We start from the raw sequence: 22,054 nt of genomic DNA on the forward strand, positions 1-22,054 counted from the left end.
CAGTGAAAATGAGGGTGCAACTATCTTTTTTAAAAACTATTTTCTTAAAAAAATTTTTTATTGATTTATTTTTGGCTGTGCTGAGTCTTAGCTGCTACATGCAGACTTTCTCTAGTTGCAATGCTCTGGCTTCTCATTGCGGTGGTTTCTCTTGTGGAGTGAGGGCTCAGTAATTGTGGAATATGGGCTTGGTGGCTCCATGGCATGTGAGATCTTCCCAGACCAGGGATCAAACCCATGTCCTCCACATTGGCAGGCGGATTCTGAACCACTGGACCACCAGGGAAGTCCGCAGATATCTTTTGGAATTAGTAATTTTGTTTCCTTCAGATGAATACTCAGAAGTGGAATTGCTGAACCATATGTTGTAACCTCTAGTCTGCACAGAATGGGCTGAGGTGGACAGAGGAGATGAGACCAGAAGGAAGAGGACCCAGAGATGCAGTCCTGAGGTCACCTGTGCCTCCAGTTATCTTTCAGGTACCCACTCTGGACCAGGCACCTCACTGGAGGTGAGCTGGAGCATCCTGTCCCTACAGTGTCCTCAGCTGGGTAGCAGTGCTATTGAGGGATGGCACTCAGGTCAGTTGGGAAGTTGGCAGGGGACCCAAAGTGGACAGCGCCCCTGCCCGTGACTGGAGGTGGGGGAGAAAAGCACCCCGAAGGACCACTGCCAGGCCAGATGTTCAAGGAGGAAATGAGAAAGGGGGCTTGCAGGAGTCAGAGGACATGCTGACACAGCCTCTCTGCCTGACTTCCGTGCCCTTCCATCTTCCCTTTTCTGGTCCTGGTGCTGAAGTTCTCCCGTTGGACTCTAGGGGGCAGCAAGACCCCAGCTCGAAAGCGTCCACTTTTTCAGTCCCGCGCCCAATTGTGTCCTGCTGCGGCCATCAGCAATTCAGATGAAATTGTTCATGTCTTTTCACACTTTAAAAAAAGAAAGTCTTGATGCTCACATTGTATTCGTGTTTTAGTATTTCTTACATCTCAGACTTCTTTTGACAGTTTCATTGTAGAAAATTGAGATCATCGAAAGGAGAGTTGCAAATCATCAAAAACTGTCACCAGCAGCAGAGACAAGCACAATTCATATTCTGGAGCATATGATTCCATTCAAATTTCAGACAAAAATGAAGTGGAAATGCACCCTGGTGATATGCCATCTGCAATTGCATGGGCATCTTTATGTGTCAAATGTCATCTCTTCCTGGCTTTGTTTCACGTTTTCCTGTTGCACCGGAATTGTAGGGGTGGGTTGTCAGCCCCAACTCTCTCCTGGAAACTCTCAGCTCTGCACCCTGGATGGTCACCAGGCCTTGTGTGGTCTGTCTGACTATCTCATGTGGAACATTCAAGTGATGATGAACTGTGGTGGAGTTTTGTTTGTTTGTTGTTTGGCTCTGCCGAGTAGCATGAGGGATTTCAGTTCCCTGACCAGGGGTGAAACCTGTGCCCACTGTGGTAGAAGCATGGTGTCCTAACCAGCGAAGTCCCATGATGGAGGTTTCAATTCTGGGGTTGTTGGTCTTCAAAGAGAATTCCGCATCCTGAGAAGGTTGAGTCTGTTTGGGGTACTACCTGGAAGAGACATTAAAAGAACAAGATTTGCCCAGAGGACCAATGAGACTCAGGCAGACACCTGGTCCTCATGGAGAATGTGATTGAGTGCCATAGTAGGGTGAAATTTGCACCCCCACCCCAAGTTACCTCTGAATCCTGACCCCTGGAACCTGTGACTGTGAATTTATTTGGAAAACAGTCTTTGCAGATGTAATAAAGTGAGGAATCTCGAGATCTGGGTGAGCCCTAAAGCTGATGACAAGTGTCCTTACAAAAGAAAGACAGAGGGGAGATTTGAGACAGAGAGAGAAATTTGTGAAGACGGAGGTGGAAACTGGAGTGATACGGCCACAAGCCAAGGAATGCTGAGAGCTCCCAGAAGCTTGAAGAAGCAAGAAGACACCTCTCCTATAGACATTGGAGGGTACATGGCCCTGCTGACATCTTTCTTGTTTCTTTTTTCCTTTTTTAAATGAGAAAAGAAATGTATAGGACTTCGCTGGTGGCCCAGTGGTTAAGAATCTGCCTGCCAAAGCAGGGGATATGGGTTTGATCCCGGGTCTGGGAAGATCGCACATGCCGTGGGGCAACTAAGCCTGCGTGCTGCGGGGCCCGAGTCTGTGCTCTAGAGCCTGTGTTCTGCCACAAGAGGCGCCATCGCAATGGGAGAATGGAAACAAATAGTAGCCCCCACTTAGCATAACTAGAGAAAGCCCGTGCACAAAAACGAAGACCCAGTGTAGCCAAAAATAAACAAGCAGTTTAAATATGTATAGTTTATTTCCAATGTTGTGTTAGTTTCTAATGTATGGCAAAGTGATTCAGATAGAAATGTACATATATTGTATATATATGTATAATGTATTCCTTTTCAATATTATTTCCCATTAGTTGGTTATTACAAGATACTGAATATATTTCCCTATGCTATACAGTAAGTCCTTGTTGTTTATCTATTGTAGGTATAGTAGCTTCATCTGCTAGTCCCAGTCTCCTCATTTATCCCTCCCCACCCCCTTCCCCTTCGGTAACCATGAGTTGCTGACACCTTGATTTCAGACTTCTGACCTCCAAAACTGCAAGAGAATAAGTTTCTGTTGTTTGAAGCCACCAAGTGTGTAGCTTTTTGTGGCAACAGCCCTAGGAGACTAATACAGGGTCCAATCAGACACATGGGGAGAAGAGGGTGTCAGGGACCATTTCTGCCTCCTGAGCTGACCTTGATCTCAGGGGGCCTGCAGCAGCTTGAAGAAAAGCTTCGGTTCCCAGCCAGAGATTGAGGTCAGGTCATGGCAGTGAGACCACTGAATCCTAGCCTCTGGACCAGGGGTCAGTGACAAGGGCCCTGGCTTCTCGGCTTTGCAGAAAAGAATTTCCACGAAGATAGAAAGTAGTGAGACAAAGTAAAGTATTTTTTAGGAGGGAAAAATGAGTACAGTGCGTGTGGACAGACACACAGTCGGGCTCAGGAGAGTCATTGAGTCACACGCTTGTGATAGTTTGATTTACTGTTATGGGGCATTTCTTTGAGGTTCCCTTTGGCCAATCATTTTGATTTGCCTGGCCCTGAGTCTGTATTTGGTATATCTCAGGATCCTTCCATATATGCGCATGCATCTCTTAGCCAAGATGAATTCTAGTGAAGAGGCTTATAGGTAGTTGACATCACTTAGTGTGAGGTGATGTCCCATCCCTTTTTGACCTCCAGGGTCTTCTGTGCATGTGTATGGGAGAGGTCTCCTTAACTTTAAGAATGAGGAACATGTGGTCTTTTATCTCTTATCTGGGCAGGGCCCAGACTCCTCCATCATCCTGCTATTATGGAGTTTCTGTCCACAGGGGAGAAACAGTTCAGCCTATTGTTGCTATTCAGCCCTGTCTGACACTTTGTGACCCCATGGGCTGCAGCACACCAGGCTTCCCTGTCCTTCACTAACTCCCTGAGTTTGCTCAGACTCATGTCCATCAGGTCGGTGACGCCATCCAACCATCTCATTCTCTGTCGTCCCCTTCTCCTCCCTCCTTTAATCTTTCCCAGCATCGTGGTCTTTTCCAGTGAGTCAGGTCTTTGCATCAGGTGGCCAAAGTATTGGAGCTTCAGCTTCAACATCAGTCCTTCCAATGAGTATTCAGCGTTGATTTCCTTTAGTATTGACTGGTTTGATCTCCTTGCTGTCCAAGGGACTCTCAAGAGTCTTCTCCAGCACCCCAGTTCGGAAGTGTCAATTCTTCATCGCTCAGCCTTCTTTATGGTTCAACTCTTGCGTCCATACATGGCTACTGGAAAAATCATAGCTTTGACTGTACGGACCTTTGTTTGGCCTGGGGCCACAGCTATCTCCTGCTTCACCCTCACTGCTCAGGTTGGGGGTGGGGGTCCTCTGGCCTGAGGTTGTTTAGTGAGTCTGGACAAGATGCAGCTTTCAAACTTCTCCCTTGGCTACCTCGATTCAAGGCAGGAGCTGTGGCTGCCAAGTGTAGCTGCTGGAGTGAACCAGACAAGGTGGGGAGAAGTACACCCAGGCGCGTGAGAATGGCTGGTGAGAGCTCCATGGGCCGTTATCAGAACAAGGCCAGATAATCTGAACCTGGACCGTCTCACCTGCCACAACTCAAGTTCACACACTCCTTTCCTAGGACCTGCCACAGCCAGGGGCTGGGACGGGTTTCCACAGGTGAATCACAGACTCCACTCGACCCCAAGGAATGACAGTGAACTTGGATGTCGACAAACCCCTGTGTCCTTTTCTTTTGAAGTGAAATGCTGACTGGAGAGTGAATGATTGGGAGATGCGAAGACGTAAAAACAAAGAATAGCTGTTGGGCTGGAGAGCTGTTAACAGTTTAGACTATAATTCTGTCACATAACAGAATCACAGAACTCCCAGTTCCCTGAAAGATATAAAGTGAAAGTGAAGTCCCTCAGTCGTGTCCAACTCTTTGCAACCCCACGGACTGTAGTCCACCAGGATCCTACGTCCATGGGATTTTCCAAGCAAGAATACTAGAGTGGGTTGCCATTTCCTTCTCCAGGGGATCTTCCAGACCCACGGATCAAAGCCGGGTCTCCTGCGTTGTAGGCAGACGCTTTACCATCTGAGCCACCAGGGAAGTCCTCGAAAGATATAAAGGACTGACGAACATCCCTAACTTGTTTTTACAGGAAGCAGACCCCCACCAGGTCAAAACTGCAGACCACAAAAACATAGACCCTGTTGTTGTTTTGGTTTAGTCGCTAAGTTGTGTCCTCTTTTGCGGCCCCGTGGACTGTAGCCTGCCAGACTCCTCTGTCCATGGGATTTCCCAGGCAAGAATACTGGAGTGAGTTGCCATTGCCTTCTCCAGGGGATCTTCCCGAACCAGTGATCTAACCCGCATCTCTTGTGTCTCCTGCATTGGCTACCTAGGAGGCTCAAGATAGACCCTATACTGGTTGAAACCAGAAGGTTGATGATGCCTAAAACTTCACCTTGATGCCAACCAGTCACAGAATTGTCCCGGGGCTGCTCACACCCTGCTCCTTGAACACTATATAACTGTGTACTCCTCCCTCACGGTGGGTCCCACAGTCTTGAGGGCATCAGCTCCCTGTAGCCCCCTTTGCCTGGCAAAGCCTTAAAAGCTACCCTTTCTACTTCACCCAAAACTCTGTCTCCGTGTTTCTATTTGGCACCTATGAACAGAGGCCAAGTTTTGGCAAGAGATGGACAGCTTGGTTTCCCTGGGCCACGCATCTCTTCTCTGCTAACAGGGACTGTGATGGCCCCTTTCAAGGACTCTGGCTTCTGTGCAGAAAGCATCCAGTTTGTTTGTTTGTTTTCTTTGCCTTGAATGAACTCAGTGTGATAGACTCTACACATAACAAAACAGCGATCATTTTTGACATTTGGAAGGGGCATTAAATGCATTCATCATGTTATATAGGGCTTCCCTGGTGGCTCAGATGGTAAAGAATCTGCCTACCACACAGGAGACCCAGGTTCAATCCCTGGGTTGGGAAGATCCCCTGGAGAAGGTATAATCATCACCAAGAGTTTTTCATCAACCCCAATATAAACTCTCTGCTCACCAAAAACTGACTCCCCATGCCCCCACCCTCCCCTGCAAGCCCCAGGACCCTGTGAATCTTGATTCTACTTTCCATCAGTATGGATCTGCCTATTTCAGGGACCTCATACAAGTGGAATCAAGGCAGTATCTGTCCTTCTGTCTAGCTTACTGAAATGTGGTTTTTAAATGATCAAATTAACTCTAAAGGGTGGTGTTGCTTGATCCTGTGGCCTGGCAGCCCCATCGAACAGGGAGACCCCACTGACCATGAGACCTGGGTTCCTTCCCTTCCTCCTCTGGTTGTGGCCAGCACCCGCGCCTGTTTCCATGAGGCAGCCCGTGGACCAGGCCTGCTCTCCTGCCGAGAAGCCCTTTCACCCTGCTCCATCCACAGCCCACATTCCTGCCTTTTCTGGTTAATTGGAACTGATTGGGTTCCAGGGAGTTCCGGAAGCCCCCCTCAGCGATCGCTGAGAACTCATGTCCTGAGGATTAGTTCAGTGAACCGTCGACCCTGAGAAATTAGGAGTTTTCCTGGCACAGTGAGCATCGCCGTGGTGGATGCAGAACTCAGGTCAGGATGCCCTCACTGCGGACCCAGGTGGGGTTTGGCTGGTGCTTGGGCAAATCGTGTGTGTGTGCATGCTAAGTCACTTCAGTGGTGTCCGGATCTTTGTGACCCCATGGACTGTAGCCTGCCAGGCTCCTCTGTCCATGGGATTCTCCAGGCAAGAACACTGGAGTGGGTTGCCATACCTCCTCCAGGGCATCTTTCCAACCCACGGATCAAACCTGTGTCTTCTGTGACTCCTGAATTGCAGGCGAATTCTTCACTGCTGAGCCACTGGGGAAGCCCAGGCAGATACTAGCATATCACTAATCCCCAACACAGGGGATCCATAGCTCTCAACTTTCCTCTTCCTTTGTGATTCTCTTTCCTTCTCCTGAAGGAGATCCAACCAGTCGATACTAAAGGAAATCAGTCCTAAATATTCATTGGAAGGACTGATGCTGAAGCTCCAATACTTTGACTACCTGATGCAAAGAATTGACTCATTGGAAAAGACCCTGATGCTGGGAAAGGTTTAAGGCAGAAGGAGAAGGGGATGACAGAGGATGAGATGGTTGGATGGCATCACCAATGTGATGGGCATGAGTTTAAGTAAGCTCCAGGAGTTGGTGATGGACAGGGAAGTCTGGCGTGCTGCAGTCCATGGGGTCAAAAAGAGTCTGACACGACTGAGCAACTGAACTGAACTGTGCTGAGTCAGAATGTTCTGGTTCATACGTGGGAAGGATTCATTTTCCTCTCCTTTTGTGGGGGGAGGGGGTGCCCTCCCTTGTTGAAAAAGGCTAGCGGGATCTTAGTTCCCCAATCAGGGTTTGAACCCAGGCCCTGGCAGTGAAAGCGCCAAGTCCTAACCACTGGACCCCCCAGGGAATTCCCTTCTCTCACTTTTAACATATTAGCAAAATAAGACTCTTGGAGACTGCTGTTTTCTCCCTCCAGTAATCACCCTAGAGCCATCACAGATGCCCTTCTGATAAGCATGATATCACACAAATGTGATGGGCATGATACTTTCGCAAACAATTTATTAACAGTGGAAGCCTGTTCTGTCTCCTGACTGCAGTGGGTTAGTTCACATGATCAGAGGCTACTAGGAGGTAGAGAAGAGGTTAGTGTAGCTCCAGCATCTGAGACTGCAGGAAGAGATTCCATGTGGCAGGCCCAGCACACACAGCCCTCAGCCTTCCCCAAGAGACGGACAGACACATATTATCTCTTGCTGCCTTGTGAGAAAGACACGACCTCTGTTCCCAGTTGAATTGTGTCCCCTAAAAAAAGATATGTTGGGGGCTTCCCTGGTGGTCCAGTGGTTAAGAATCCACCTGTCAATGCTGGAGACACTTGTTCGATCCCTGGTCCAGGAAGATTCCCGCATGCCACAGAGCAATTAAGCCCATGCACCACAGCTACTGGGGCCCGCGCTCTCGAGTCCAAGAGCCATAGCTACCGAGCCCGAGGGCTACAACTACTGCAGCCTGCTTACCCTATAGCCCGTGCTCTGCAACAAGAGAAGCCACTGCATGAGAAACCGCACACCCCAACTAGAGAGTAGCCCCTGCTCACTGCAGCAGCTGCCTGCGTGCCGCGACAAAGACTCAGCACAGCCAGGAAAAAGAAAAAAAAAAAAGTTGGAATCCTAACTCCCACCTCGTCACCACGTGGCCTTATTTGGAAACAGAGTCTTTGCAGATTTAAGTGGGTTAAGATGAGATCCTTAGGGAAGGTCTGGGTCTAAAATGACTGATGTCCATATAAGAAGGGGGAGTTGGGACACAAGAGACAAGCAGAGAGGGAAGCCAGCATGAAGATGTAGAAGGAGGAAGGTGTGTGAAGATAGAGGCAGAGATGGGGGTGATGCAGTCACGAGCCAAGGACACCCGGAGCCCCCAGAAGCTAGACACTGCCCTAGCACCTTCAGAGGGAGCATGGCCCTGCCTGCACATTTATTTCAGAGTTTCGGCCTCCAGAACTGTCAGAGAAGAAATTCCTGTTGTTTAACGCTACTTTGCTACACAGCCCCAGGATACTGACCTAGCAGGTAAAAGCTCCTGAGTGCTCCTGAAGAAGCGGATCTGTTAGGTGCCCCTGCGCACTGCTCTCCCGTTGGGAGGGTCAACCCCTGCTCTGGAGCGCACACCCCTGCCACAGACAAAGAAGTGGATTCCAAAGATGCCCTTTCCTCCCACTTGCCATGCTGAAATCTGCCCGTGTGATTCATCAGGGCATTTTTTAATGCAAGGCTTCATCACCACGTGAACTCTAACACCAAAAACAGATCACCAAGACGGTACAGGGAACTCTGCTCAGCGCTATGTGACAGACTGGACCGGGTGGAGTTTGGGGGAGAATGGATACATGTATATGTATGGCTGAGTCCCTTCGCTATTCACCTGAAAATATCAGAAAACATCACAACATTGTTAAACAGCTGTACCCCCAATACAAAATAAAATGTTCAAAAGGAAAAAAAAAAAGCTAAAAAAAAAAAGGATTACAAAGAGACCCTGGTTATTTTTTCCATTTTCACCTCAGAAATCCTGTTTTTATCCTCCCTAAAAGGTACGCCTAAATCCAGTGCTTTGCCGTTGTACATCTTCTATTGGTTCCAAGCTCTTATAAAAAAATGCTATGCCTTTGGGAAACATTCCTGCCTTTTCTCGTGTTTTAAAACAGAAAATATGCTTGTTGCAAAAAGTATGTGAGATGAGAAATGAGAATCTCTCCCTAGTTTCTCTCCAACAGTTTGGTGTGGCTCTTTCCTGATATGTGTTTATATCTCTATGCACACTCGTACACATGTGCATTCACACACACACACACAGAACTATCATTCATTCAATCAAGTGTGTAGAGAGTTGATCCGAAGATTCCTGCTCTAGTGGGGTTTATCCTCTAGTGAGGGGACATCACAAAGACATGATAAACACAATAAGTTATATAGGACATCAGAGGGGGAATAAGCGCAGGCATACCTTGGAGAAACTGTGAGTTTGGTTCCCAACCACTGCAATAAAGCAAATATCACAATAAAGCAAGTCACACGAAACTTTTTGGTTTCCCAGTACCCATGAAAGTCATGTAGACACTGCACAGTAGCCTGTTCATATCTTGGGCTTTGTGGTCACACGGTGTCTGTCATCATTACTCAATTCTGCTGTTGTAGCTCAGGCACTATGGAAACCAAGCTATTTACAAAAACAAGCAGCGGATCAGATTTGGCCTATAGGAAATAGACCCCTGGTTTAAATAATAGCCTGGACATGATTATAGTGTATTTTGAAACAGCAAAGCAATTTTTTTAAGCCCAAGTTTTCTGCATGTTGCCAGCCTTTAGTTAACTGAATATAAGAAGACATCAAAATAATTACCCTGGAGAAGAGAATGGCCGCCCACTCCAGTATCCTTGCCTGGGAAATCCCATGGACAGAGGAGCCTAGCAGACTCCAGTCCATGGGGTTGCAAAGAGTCAGACATGACTTACAGACTGAACAACTATATATATGTTAACTGAGTCACTTTACTGTACAGCAGAAATTAAAACAACATTGTAAATCAACTATTATTTCAATTAAAATAAACACTTGTTCCTCCTCTTCTCAAAAAACAAAATTACTCTTTTGGCCTAAAAAGAGGCTTTGTCAAAGTACCCATAGTATCTGGTCTGATAGTGAAAGTGAAAAGTGCAAGTGTTAGTTGCTCAGTCGTGTCTGACTCTTTGCAGGCTCATGGACTGTAGCCCACCAGGCTCCTCTGTCCATGGAATTCTTCAGGCAGGAATACTGGAGTAGGTAGCCATTACTTCTCCAGGAGATCTTCCTGACTCAGGGATCGAACCCAGTCTCCTGAGTTGCAGGCAGATTCTTTATCATCTGAGTCACCAGGGAAACCCTAATAGTAATTTGTAGCAATATTTGAAAATCTGCCAGTTTCCTTAATTAACAGAAGTAGATTTATATGTCTTATCTACATTTAAGTTGTTAAAATAGAAAACAAAATACTTGTTGTGTGCCTTCCATAAATGCATCCAGTAAACGGAAAAATAAACTGGGATAAAAGCTGTTTTGAGCTATATTTGGAAAGGAAAAAAGTTCCACTCATACACTTGTTACTCAACCTTGATTGTGTAAGTTTCAAAAATAAACCTTACATCACCTTCAAGTTATAAATTTCAGACAAACTTCAAAAATATGAATAAAAGCACTGAATGCCATTTATTTTAAAAATAAAGAGTACAGTGGCATGATGTCTAAAAAACAATGTATGTACCTTAACTTAAAAATACCTGATTGTTAAAAAAAGCTCACCATCATCTGAGCCTCCAGTGAGCTGTGGTGGTAACATCAAAGATCATTGATCACAGATCCCCATAAGCAAATATAACCATGATGAAAAAGTGTGAAATATTGCAAGAATTACCAAAATATAACATGAAGTGGTTATATCTCGGTGGGACTTCCAGGGCTTCTCTCATGACTCAACCAGTAAAGAATCCTCTTGCAATGTGGGAAACCTAGGTTCGATCCCTGGATTGGGAAGATCCCTGGAGGAGAGCGTGGCAGCCCACTCCAGTACTTTTGCCTGGAGAATCCCATGGACAGAGGATCCTGGTGGGCTACAGTCCATGGGGTCGCAAAGAGTTGGGCATGACTGAGCAACTCAGCACAGAACATGAAGTGAGCAAATGCTGTTGGAAAAATGGCTTCAGTAGACTTACTTGACGCGAAGTGGCCACAGACCTCCAATCTGTGAAAAATCTTGTGCAATATCTTCAAAGTACAATAAAATGAAATATTCCTGCACAGTTGTCCCTCAGTATCCAAGAGGGATTGGTTTTAGGACCACCACGGGTACCAAAATCTGCAGATGCTCAAGTCCCTTATATAAAATGGTGTAGTACAGTAAGCCCTTTTTATTGGTGGGTCCCACATCCTCAGATACGCAGAGCTGATCATATTGGGAAAAGGTAAAAACAACAATAACAACAACAAGGGTGAGGAGATCAAGGAATCAGAACAGCAATTGTATCTGTTACTGAGTAGGTGGTGAGTTTTGCCATGGGAGTATCCAGGTGAAGTATGTTCCAGGTAGAGGGAACAGCCAGTGCAAAGACCCTGGGCAAGAGTACTATGGCCAGACCAGGAGCCTTCAGGGGGTTTGGAGCAGAGGAGTGAGGACTATGCCATTTGCTTGCGCCGTCTGCTGTGATATCACCCAGAGATGGCAGACTAAAGCCCCCAGGGCCAAATCTAGCCTGCAGCCTGTTTTTATAAATAAAGTTTTATTGGCACACAACCACTCTCTTTCATTTATGTATTGTCTGTGGCCGATTTCATGCTCCAATTGCAGAGTCAAGCCATTGTGAATTTCCTGTATTAAAGCCCTTTCTGTTAAAAGACCTCAAGTGACTACTGTTTCCCGCCTCGATCCCTGAGTGATACCTTATGTTATGACGCATAATAAACTATGATACATCCATAGAACCAGAACACAATTTCCACCACCCTCAAGGCTGAATAACATTTTCCCTCATTGCAGAGATGTTTATGCCCTAATCCTCAGAACCTGTAAATATCAGGTTTATGATGAAATGGACTTTCCAGTGTGATTATGTTAAAGATTTTGCGATGATGGTGAGATAATTCTAGATTTGCAGGTATGTCCTAAAGGTAATCACAGGCAAGTATCCTTATCAGAGGGAAGCAGAGGGTAGTCTCCCACAGAAATAGAAGATGTGAGAAGCAAGAGTTGGAAGCGATCTGGGAAGGGTTCAAATGGCCAGAAACACAGGCAGCCTAAGAGGCTCAGAAAGTCAAGGACAAAGATTCTCCCCTTGAGTCTTTCTAAGGACTCAGCCCCTGCTCATACCTTGACTTAGCCTGAAGACACTGTTTTCAGATTTCCAGTCTCCAAGACTGTAAGAGAATAAGTGTGTGTGATTTTAGGCCGCCAGACTGGTGGTAATTTGTTACAGCAGGCATAGGAAACAAATACAGACTGTTTCGCAGGTTTTTCTTGCGTTGAACCCTATGTCACGTATCTTTCCATGTCAGCATACGTAGCTTTCCTTTGCTGTTTTTTATCAACTTGCTGATATCGCATTGTGTGGTGGGGACCTTAATTACTTAACCATCCTCCCTCCTGATGGCCCTTTAAGCTGTCTCTAAGGTTTCACTGTTGCCTGTCCAACTCCTGGAAGTTCTTCACAGCGTGGTACTCGAGTCTTCATTAACTGCATTTGGTCTCGTTTCCTCTTTTTGATTGATTAAAAATGACTCATGTGTGTTCCTGATGAAAAGGGCCCTGGAGATTATCTGCCCCCCCCCACCCACCACCCCCGCCCCACACTCTGCTCCCTCCATGACATTGGCCTGGGACCAGTTCCCAAACAGCTCACTCAGCAGATGTCTGATGATTTCAGAAAGGGAAAGGGTCGCAGGTCACGTCCGTCAACTCTCTGCTGAGCCCCCTTAGGATCACGCCTGTGGCGTTGCCCATCAAAGCCAAGTTCAGAGCCTTGACCACATCATGACCACATGGGTTTCCATCTTTATCATCCCTTCCACAGTGGGCCAGCTCAACTTACAAACCAAACAAACATTTTCCTGTCAGCACCACATTTGCCCCCGAAGAGCTAGAAGCTTCTGGCCTTTGGGTCCAGAGCTGACTTGGCCACGCGCCAGCAATTTGTGCAGTCACACGGCCGCCTCTGCATCTGCCTCCCAGAGCTGCCTTGAGAGGCCCGGGAACACGAGGCCGTGGGGATCAACGTGCGCAGATTTGGCGTTAGGGACGAACGGGGTGGGGGCGCAGATCTGTGGAGGTGCAAGGGGGGCCCCAGCAGTGCCTGAGCCAAAGCAATTTGCAATGATTCTGCAATTCCAAAGCAGAGCAGGACATGTCTTCAAGAATTCTGAAGATATTTTATGCAAAATGACTTGTCAAATTACATGATGACCTTTGAATCTGTTGTTGTTCAGTTGCTAAGTCGTGTCTGACTCTTTTCGACCCCGTGAACTATAGCACACCAGGCTTCCCTGTGCTTCATTATCTCCCAGAGTCTGCTCAAACTCATGTCCATTGAGTCAGTGATGCCATCCAACCAGCTCATCCTCTGTCGCCCTCTTGTCCTTCTGCCCTCAATCTTTCCCAGCATCAGGGTCGTTTATGTGCTGTCCTTTTTAACTGCCAGTGATCGAATCACCAGAGGGAAGTCACACAGGGGAAAAGTGATTTGGGTCACATCCTGATCTTTGTTCATGAGCACTTTCCTATGACGCTTTTCCACCTCCTGCCCCACGGCCCCGAGCAATGTCTCTGCTTCTCCTGTCTTCCTGCATCTCCTTTGACAGGGAGGCATCCAGGTGACACCTGAGACCAAAGACCCTATTTCCAAAGAAGACCATGTTCACGGATTCCAGGACAAGAATTAGGACTAGGATATAATTTTTGGCCGGGGGACACACTTCAACTCACTCACAGTGGCCAAGCTCTTTTTCCCTCTGATTTTCACGGCACTGACTATTTATTTATTTGACTGCATCAGGTCTTAGTTTAGGCATGCAGGGTCTTTGCTGTGTCACATGGGGGTTAAGTGCGGCATGTGGGATCTTAGTTCCCCCACCAGCGGCTGAACCCCTGTCCCGTGCATTGCAAGGCAGATTCTTAATCACTAGGCCACCAGAGAAGTCCCAGCACTTACTTTTTTTTTACTGATGAAATTTTCATAACAGTAAATTAATCTCAATATTATAAAACAGATCCTTTATGGTTTCACTGTAAAAAAGAGATTTTTCTCTTAGAAATTTGTGTCTTAATGGAAGCAGTATAGATTTAAGTTAGGAACTGACTATGCTATTATGGTATAGTGAATGATCAGCAGCTGACTTAAGCTACGACATGAGATGCAGAGTTTAGTCCACGCACTAACACCAGTCGAGGATTATAAAAGAAATTAAGAGGCTCACGGATTGGTACATCCCACTGAAAAATACCTCCTTCTTTATCTTTTTTTTCTGATAAGAACAAAAGAGTCAAATTCTTTGCCTTGTGCCCAGACTCAAGGTTGCCACCCCGGGGAATCCTTGCAAGTATTTGCCTAGTCGCTCAGTCTTTGCAACCCCATGGACTGTAGCTCTCGAGGCTCCTCTGTCCATGGGAGCTCCCAGGCAAGAATACTGGAGTGGGCTGCCATTTCCTTCTCCCTTGTGAGTACAGAGGGTTGCATGCCTCCACACTCCCAGGAAGAGATTGGCCATGAAAGGCTACTGCGAACAGCCTTCCAAGCTGAGCGTGTGAGCAGGCAGCTGAAGAGAGACATGTTGCTGAGGGGTGTGGGGGAAGGAGGGAGGCGGGTGGTGGGATCCTGGTTCTGACACTGGGCTGTCAGGGTCTCCCGGATATGGCCTCCTCATCTGAGGACTGGGGATAACTTGTCCTCACTCAAAGCGGTTATGAGAAGAAAGAAAAAGGACGTGATTCATAACCGGTATGTGAGGTTCAACCACAGTCACAAAGGCCTCCCATTGTTATTATTATTTAGGAAGGTTTTAGTATTTATTGATTGGCTGCAGCATACCGCAAACGGGATCTTAGTTCCCTGAGCAGGGATTGAACCCTGTGTGCCCTGCAGAGGGAGGGTGGTAGCTTAACCACTGGACTGCAAGGGAAGCTCCAACCATTATTATTATTAATGCTCTTATTGATGGTGATAGTCTTTTTTTTTTATGTCAGAGACTGTGGGGCCCCTTGGGGTCCTCAGCAGAACCACGGTTGGCTTACTCCACCAACTCAGATAAGCTGTGAAGGGTACCTCAGAAAGGAACCTTGATAATGTGATGCTGAGTGAGAGAAGCCAGATCCCAGAGCCCACGAGTTGCGTGATTCCATTTACAGGAAATACTCAGAGCAGGCAACTCTATAGAGACAGCAGATTAGTGGTTGCCAGGGGCTGTAGTGGAATTGGAGAATGAATGACAGGGACAGAGGTCTTCTTTTGAGATGATGGAGATGTCCTGAAAGTAGGTTAAGGCGATGACTGCATAACTCTGTAAAATACAAAAAAACCATTGAGTTGTACATTTGGAATGAGTGAGCTTCCTCTTTAAAAAAATTTTATTACAAGGACCTCCTCTATAGCACATGGAACTCTGCTCAATGTCATGTGGCAACCTGGATGGGAGGGGAGTTTGGGGGAGAATGGATGCATGTATATGTATGGCCGGGTCCCTTTGCCATCCGCCTGAAACTATCACATTGTTAATCAGCTGTACCCCAATACAAAATAAAAAGATTAAAAAATAAATAAAGTGGATAACCAACAAGGACCTACTGGATAGCACAAGGAGCTCTGCTCAATGTTATGTGGCAGCCTGGATGGGAGGAGATTTGGGGGAGAGTGGATAAATGTGTAGGGATGGATGAGTCCCTTGGCTGCCCACCTGAAACTATTGCAACATTGTTACTCGGCTATATGTGTGTGCTCAGTCATGTCCCACTCTTTGCGACCCCATGGACTATACAGTCCATGGAATTCCCCAGGCCAGAATACTGGAATGGGTAGCCGTTCCCTTCTCCAGGGGATCTTCCCAACCCAGGGATCGAATCCAGGTCTCCCGCGTTGCAGGCGTATTCTTTACCAGTTAAACCACAGGGGAAGCCCATTAATCGGATATACTCCAATACAAAATAAAAAGTTTAATTAAAAAGGTTTATTTTTGTTGAAGTGTAGCAGATTCACAATGTTGTGTTAGGTGTATAGCAGAGTGATTCAGTTTTACATACACATGTGCATCTTTTTCTTTTTTTTTTTTCAGGTTCTTTCCCTTTATAGATTATTACAAAATATTGAGTATACTTCCCTGTACCACACAGTATGTACTTGTTGGTTATCTATTTTATATACAGCAGTGTGTATATGTTAATCCCAAGCTCCCTCTTCCCTTTCCCCTTTAGTAACTATAGGTTTGCTTTCTATGTCTGTGAATCTACTGTATTTCTGTTTTGTACATCAGTTTATTTGTACCATTTTTAAAATTTTTGTTTATTGGTTTTTGGGTCTTCCTTGCTGCTGGCAGTCTTTCACTAGCTGTGACGAGAGTGGGCTGGTGCCCGGGCTCCTCACTGTGGGGCCTTCTCTGGCGTGGGACACGGGCTCTAGGCACTCGGCCTTCAGTTATTCTTGCTCTGGAGCACAGGCTCAGAAGTTCGTGGCATGAGGGCTTAGTTGCCCTGTGGCATGTGAAATCTTTCTGGACTGGGGATCAGATCCATGTCCCCTGCATTGGCAGGTGGGTTCTGCATCAATAGACCACCAGGGAAGTCCTGTATCATTTTTAAAAGATTCCACATGTAAGCAATATGCTATGATACTTGTCTTTGCCTGATGTCATTTAGTATGATAATCTCTAGATCCATCCATATTGTGGCAAGTGACATTATTTCACTCTTTTCTATGGTTGAGCAATACTCCGTTGCATAACTATACCATATCTTCTTTGCCCATTCATCAGTTGATGGACATTTCGGTTGCTTCCATGTCTTGGCTATTGGAAATACTGCTAATGTGAACATTGGAGTGCATGTATCTTTTGAAATTGTGGTTTTCTACAGACATGTGCCAAGGAATGGGATTGCTAGATCGTATGTAGCTCTACCTTTAGTTTTTTAAGGGGCCTCATACTGTTCTCCATAGGGGGTGCCGATTTACATTCCTACCAATAGAGTGGAGTGTTCCTTTTCTTCTCCAGCATCTCCAGCATTTATTATTGGTAGATTTTGTGAAGCTGTCCTTTCTGATCAGTGTGAGGTGATAACTCACTGTGGTTTTGATTTGTATTTCTATAATAAGTAGCCATGTCAAGCATCTTTTCATGTGCCTTTTGGCCATCTGTATGTCTTTTTTGGAGAAATGTCTATTTAGATCTTCTGCCCATTTTTTTTTTTTTTTTTTTGCCCAATTTTTGATTGGTTTGTATGAAAAGGGAAAAAGATATGACACTGAAAGATGAACTCCCCAGGTCAGTGGATACCCAATATGCTACTGGAGAAGAGCAGAGAAATAGTTCCAGAAAGAATGAAGAGGCTGAGTCAGAGTGAAAACAATACCCAGTTGTGGAAGTGACGGGTGATGGAAGTAAAGTCCAATGTTGTAAAGAACAATATTTTGTAGGACCCTGGAATATTAGGTCCATGAATCAAGGTAAATTGGAAGTGGTCACACAGGAGATGGCAAGAATGAACATCAGCATTTTAGGAATCAGTGAACTAAAATGGACCGGAATGGGCAAATTTAATTCAGATAACCATTATACCTACTACTGTGGGCAAGAATCCCTTAGAAGAAATGGTGTAGCCCTTATATTCAACAAAGGAGTCTGAAATGCAGTACTTGGGTGCAATCTCAAAAACGAGAGAATGATCTCTGTTCATTTCCAAGGCAAACCATTCAATATCACAGTAATCTAAGTCTATGCCCCAACCATTAATGTTGAAGAAGCTGAAGTTGAACGGTTCTATGAAGACCTACAAGACCTAGAACTAACATCAAAAAAGATGTCCTTTTCATCATAGGGGACTGGAATGCAAAAGTAGGAAGTCAAAGATCCCTGGATTAACAGGAAATTTGGCCTTGGAGTGCAAAATGAAGGAAGGCAAAGGCTAATAGAGCTTTGCCGAGAGAATGCACTGCTCATAGCAAACACCCTCTTCCAACAACACAAGACATGACTCTACACATGGAATCACCAGATGGTCAATACCAAAATCAGAATGATTATATTCTTTGCAGCCGAAGATGGAGAAGCTCTATATGTCAGCAAAAAAAAAAGACCAGGAGCTGACTGTGGCTCAGATCATGAACTCCTTATTGCCAAATTCAGACTTAAATTGAAGAAAGTAGGGAAAGCCACTAGACGATTCAGGTATGACCTAAATCAAATCCCTTACGAATATACAGTGGAAGTGACAAATAGATTCAAGGGATTAGATCTGAAAGACAGAGTGCCTGAAGAAAAATGGATGGATGTTCATGACATTGTACAGCAGGTGGTGATCAAAATCTTCCCCAAGAAAAAGAAATGCAAAAAGGCAAAATAGTTGTCTGAGGAGGCCTTACAAATAGCTGAGAAAAGAAGTGAAAGGCAAAGGAGAAAAGGAAAGATGTATCCATGTGAATGCAGAGTTTCAAAAAAAAGCAAGGATAGAAAAGAAAGCCTTCCTAAGTGGTCAATGCAAAGAAATAAGGGAAAAAAATAGAATGGGAAAGACTAGAGATCTCTTCAAGAAAGTTAAGAGTTAAGAAGGGAACATTTCATGCAAAGATGGGCACAATAAAGGACAGAAATGATATGGACCTAACAAAAGTGGAAGATATTAAGAAGAGGTGGCAAGAATACACAGAAGAACTATACAAAAAAGATCTTCATGACCCAGATAATGATGGTGTGATCATTCAACTAGAGCCAGACATCCTAGAGTGTGAAGTCAAGTGGGCCTTAGAAAGCATCACTATGAACAAAGCTAGTGGATGTGACAGAATTCCAGCTGAGCTATTTCAAATCCTAAAAGATGATGCTGTTAAAGTGCTGCACTCAGTATGCAAGCAAATTTGAAAAAACTCAGAAGTGGCCACAGGACTGGGAAAGGTCAGTTTTCATTCCAATCCCAAAGAAAGGCAATGCCAAAGAACACTCAAACTACTGCACAATTGCACTCATCTCACACTCTAGCAAAGTAATGCTCAAAATTCTCTAAGCCAGGCTTCAACAGTATATGAACTGAGCACTTCCAGATGTTCAAGCTGGCTTTAGAAAAGGCAGATAAGCCAGAGATCAAATTGCCAACATCCGCTGGATCATTGAAAAACCAAGAGAGTTCCAGAAAAACATTTACTTCTGCTTCACCAACTACACTAAAGCCTTTGATGGACAGGGAAACCTGGCATGCTGCAGTCCACGGGATCACAAAGAGTCAGAGATGACTGAGTGACTGAACTGAACTGATGAGCTGTTTGTGTGTTTTGCAGATCAATCCCTTGTTGGTCACATCATTTGCAAACATTTTTTCTCATTCTGTCGGTTGTCTTTTCATTTTGTTTATGGTTTCCTTTGTTGTGCAAAAGCTTTTAAGTTTAATTTGGTCCCGTTTGTTTATGTTTGTATTCATTTCCATTACTCTGGGAGACGGGCCCCAAAAGATCTTGCTGCAGTTGTGTGGATTTGACTGTGTGGATCACAACAAACTGTGGAAAATTCTTCAAGAGATGAATACAAGACCACCTTACCTGCCTCCTGAGAAATCTGTATGCAGGTCAAGAAGCAACTGTTAGAACCTGACGTGAAACAACAAACTGGTTCCAAATTGGGAAAGGAGTACATCAAGGCTGTATATCGTCACCCTGCTTATTTAACTCATATGCAGAGTACATCATGCAAAATGACAGGCTGGATGAAGCACAAGCTGGAATCAAGACTGCTGGGAGAAATATCAATAACCTCAGATATGCAGATGACACCACCCTTATGGAAGAAAGTAAAAAGGAACTAAAGAGCCTCTTGATGAAGGTGAAAGAAGAGAGTGAAAAAGCTGGCTTAAAACTCAACATTCAAAAAACAAAGATCATGGCATCTGGTCCCTTCACTTCATGGCAAATAGATGGGGATACAATGGAAACAGTGACAGATTTTATTTCTTGGGTTCCAAAATCACTGCAGATGGTGATTGAAGCCATGAAATTAAAAGACGCTTGCTCCTTGGAAGTAAAGCTATGAGAAACCTAGACAATGTATTAAAAAGCAGAAACATTGTTTTGCCAACAAAGGACCCTATATATAGTCAAAGCAATGGTTTTTCCAGCAGTCATGTATGGATGTGAGAGTTGGACCATAAAGAAAGCTGAGTGATGAAGCATTGATGCTTTTTACCTGTGGTTTTGGAGAAGACTCTTGAGAGTCCCTTGGACTGCAAGGAGACCAAACCAGTCAATTAAAGGAAATCAGTCCTGAATATTCACTGGAAGGAATGATGCTGAAGCTGAAGCCCCAATACTTTGGCCACCTGATGTAAAGAGCTGACTCATTATAAAAGACCCTGATGCTGGGAAAGACTGAAGGCAAGAGGAAAAAGGGATGACAGAGGATGAGATGGTGGGATGGCATCACCAACTCGATGGACATGAGTTTGAGCAAGCTCTGGGAGTTGGTGATGGACAGGGAGGCCTGGTGTGCTGCAGTCCATGGGGTTGCAAAGAGTCAGAGATGACTGAGCGACTGAACTGAACTGATGAGCTGTTTGTGTATTTTGAAGATCAGTCCTTTGTTGGTCACATCATTTGCAAATATTTTCTCTCATTCTGTCAGTTGTCTTTTCATTTTGTTTATGGATTCCTTTGTTGTGCAAAAGCTTTTAAGTTTAATTAGGTCCCCTTTGTTTATGTTTGTTTTCATTCCCATTACTCTAGGAGCCGGGCCCCAAAAGATCTTGCTGCAATCTATGTCAAACACTGTTGTGCCTATATTTTCCTCTAGGAGTTTTGTAGTATCTGGTCTTACATTTAGGTCTTTAATCCATTTTGAGTTTGTTTTTATGTTAGAGAATGTTCTAATTTCATTCTTTTAATGTAGCTCTCCTGTTGGGTGAACTTTCTAGGATGTGAATTATATTTCTATATAGAGGTAGCAGGGCCTTCCCAGGGGGCGCTAGTGGTAAAGAAGCCGCCTGCCAATGCAGGAGAAGTGAGTTCGACCCCCAGATTGGGACGATCCCCTGGTGGAGGGCATGGCAACCCATTCAAGTTTTCTTGCCTGGAGACTTTTGTGGACAGAGAAGCCTGGCAGGCTACAGTCCTTGGGGTCGCAAAGAGTCAGACACAACTGAAGCAACTTAGGAGGCAAGCGCACAGAGGCAGCCTCAGGGCAAGGCCTAACCCTGTAGCTGAAACCCCCTGGAGACGAGGCGGGAGCGGCGGGACCGGCTGCGGGAGGCGAGCATGAGCCATCTGGCTCTCGGGGCAGTGGGAGGCTGAGTGTGCAGGGTCGGGTGGGCCACGGGCTTCGGGAGCCAGGATGCTGAGGGAGCCTCAGAAGGTTTCCCCGAAAGAGCAATGAACTGTTTCCTGAAAAGCGGCCCACTGGGGAGCTGGTCCGTCCTGCTCCCAGGCTGCCTGTGTCAAACCTGGGAAGCCACCACCGCACCACAGGAAAGGGGTGTCCTCTTCAGACCACGGACTCCACGCTGGGCTTGGGCTGGCTTTATAGCTGGGTTTGGTCCCCACCGGTGCCCTGGGATGTGAGCTCCGCTCTCCGAGGTTCGGAACTCACCTGTCAAGACAGATCTTCCTAAATATTGTGAGCTGCTGAAAGCTGGATTAACCTGGTGCATCTTTGAACACTTGGCTCTCTGGCCTGGTAAGTGGGGTCCACAGTACTTGATGAGAGAAGGGAAGAATGCCTAGGGACTGTCTGCACATATTCACCACATCTGGGACGGTCTAACCTCACTTAGGGACTGTCTACCTCTGCCCATCTCACCTGGGGGCTGTCTACCCCTGTCCACCTCACCTGGGGGCTGTCTTCCCCTGTCCACCTCACCTGGGGACTGTCTACCCCGTCTACCTCATCTGGAAGCTGTCTGCACCTGCCCACTTCACCCAAATGGCCGTGTCTCTGTCCCCCCAACTGGCGATTGCATCAGAGGTGCTGTTGGCCCAGGGGCTATCTCAGGCTCTGCCCGCTACAGACTCAGTCTCCGGCACAGTGAGGTGAGTTCACCCACCGAGGAGTGGGTACTTGGAACTGCTGGTGGCCTGGTGACTCTTTAGTTCCTTCCTGGCCCAGGGTGTGTCCAGAACATTCCTGGCACTGAGCTGGCATCTTCCCC

The 22,054-nt window shown here is 45.9% G+C and overlaps 1 long non-coding RNA gene across 1 annotated transcript in view; it reads right to left on the reverse strand.

Annotated features, from left to right (window-relative positions):
- Positions 1–1,466: 1,466 nt before the first annotated feature.
- The window catches only part of LOC122699297, a 45,781-nt gene continuing 25,193 nt past the window's right edge, over positions 1,467–22,054 (reverse strand). The window contains exon 3 of the long non-coding RNA XR_006342592.1: positions 1,467–1,578. This is a non-coding gene — a long non-coding RNA (uncharacterized LOC122699297). The remainder of the gene's footprint in view (positions 1,579–22,054) is intronic.

Source organism: Cervus elaphus, chromosome 9 (genome assembly GCF_910594005.1).
Source record: "Cervus elaphus chromosome 9, mCerEla1.1, whole genome shotgun sequence".
Lineage (NCBI taxonomy): Eukaryota > Metazoa > Chordata > Mammalia > Artiodactyla > Cervidae > Cervus > Cervus elaphus.